Below are 2,385 nucleotides of genomic sequence, written 5' to 3' on the forward strand. Positions count from 1 at the left end.
CCATTATTAAACAATGAGTCTTAATGATTCTTCTCAGGCTATGGTTTGTCTGGCTGCACTTAACAGATTCACCATTTGCTTTTCTGACAGAGGAGCCAGTAAGGGCGTGTTTGCTGCCCTCAGTGGTCATTACACATTATAGCTCATTAGTGAATCATTTTGACTTAAAAAAAAAAAAAGGAAAAGAAAAAACCTTACACTTTGCTTTAGACAACTTTACAATTGTGTATTTATTTTAACAGTATCCATTGTACTCCGGCTACGTGCCTCTCGTGTTGATCCAGTGACATTAACTTGTAATTTACAGATATTTACACACGTGATGCTAACATGAGACACCTCAGAGGAAATTATCAAAGATCAAATTCAAATTGAATGCTTTGCTTTTCATCATATATTTGATGCTAAATCATGGATGGATGGGCATATAATTAAGATCCAAATATTATTGACAAATGGAATGATGATTGGGTCGATGCACAGGAAAAGGGTTAAAAAAAATCAGTGTATTGACAAACTGATAGATGATGGATCAATTGATGTTTGGAAAGATGGACTGACTGTCAGACAGATAGAAGGACAGATGTTAGATGGGAAAAGGATAATGGACAAATGGACTGAAAAATGTGTGGTTTGATGGATACATGGATTTTTACCTTTGTTTTGTTTTACCTGCAAATGGAACAAACGAGATACATTCACTGGCTTAAGACACCACATTCCAGAAAACCATGATGATTAATACTAAAAAATTGAGTTTCATCAACCCCAACCATCTTACTATACTGAAATAATTTAATGTTCCTCTTATTTTCCTCTAAATTCCAGGGAAGAGACCAATTTGTCAATATAAATATCTCAAACTGAGATTAGACATACTTATAGTCTTCCTGGGAATTTGTCAGAAAGAAGAATACCAAAGGGAGGCTAAAACATTTTTCAAGGGAAGAAAATCAAGTGCAGTTGCTATGAGACTCCAGTTGCTACAAAAAGAAGATTTTGACAAGAAATATCCATGACCTGGATGACTGAGAACCTCCACAGAAAATTGTTTAACACATCTACTTTAGTTAGAACAAGAAAATGTCACATGAATGAATAACAAATCTCTGTCCTCTCAATGTAAGGACTTCTCAGGCTGTGTAGGTTACTTCTATAACACACTGAAATATGCGTTGTTTTTATTTGTTTTTCAATTGAGGAAACATTTAGCATTTCATGGAATTTTATTTATTTTTTCCCCATGAGTGCAGTGTTAAGCAGTTGAGAGGGAAGTTATGATGTGACACATTTTTCCAATAACATATGAAAAGACAGGGGCAGGAAAATCCTACCTGACACAATAATGGCTACACGACTTGCTCCAGAGTTTAGATTTGACCTTCAGTTCATCTCACTCTGAGTCTGTCCAATCTCTAAAACAGACCTTGAACATTTGAACAGAAAACTTGAAGGAACCGTGCTTTGCCAGTGACCACTCAGGTGTAGACCAACTTGAATTTTGTTTGTATGTGTGTGTGTGTGTGTGTGTGTGTGTGTGTGTGTGTGTGTGTGTGTGCGCGCGCATTTATGTGCATTTGTGTTTCACCACAACCGGTCAATAGCTTTTCAATTTATATAGTCTATTTTGGAGAAACTCTGAATATATGCCATCATAAAGATGAAGATGTCTTTGAGACATAACCCTGGAAGCTGAGGGCCGTATAACATGGACCATGGTAGTTACTTCTGTCATTGACTACACACTTGGGCAGGAAACAAGGTTGGAAACCTTTAGATAAGGTTCCTGTGCGGAGTGGATTAATTCGCTTATCAGATGAAGGTTTTTAATTTGGAAATTTTAAAAAATTAATACAAATTTAAATTAAAATTTACATCAAAATTCATTTATTTATTTGATTATTTATTTATTTATTTATTTATTTATTTTAATTTGGGAAACACTTCCAAGGAAAATAAAAAAAAAACCTTGCTCAGATGCAAAACACTTGGATTCAGGTATTCATTTCCCAAAGCGCAACTGACAGGAGTTACTACTTCCTGTGCTGCTGGAAGGTGTGATCCCCACCTTGGCTGATGGAGCTGTCAGAAGCTCAGCAGCCGCATACGGACAGGCTGCTCTGCAGGACACTGTCAGTTTATCTCTGCAACTAGGATTACAGTGGACCTTTTATTTTCATTTGATGGTGTGACAGTCTTGTGACAGTTTCCTTCCACATTCAAGAGATGCCGCAACAGGAACCAGAAGCAGAGTCTCATGGGGAAAAATGATCATGCCTTCTCATGACGTATTGAGCATTGAACTTTGGCATTTCAAAGAATTGCGGAGAAATAATTGCAGAAAGTACATATCAGGTTGAGACCAGTTTTATTATTTGTCCTGAA

This window comes from Fistularia commersonii, chromosome 3 (genome assembly GCF_037954325.1).
Source record: "Fistularia commersonii isolate RoL2024-O1a breed Wild chromosome 3, RoL_Fcom_v1.0, whole genome shotgun sequence".
Lineage (NCBI taxonomy): Eukaryota > Metazoa > Chordata > Actinopteri > Syngnathiformes > Fistulariidae > Fistularia > Fistularia commersonii.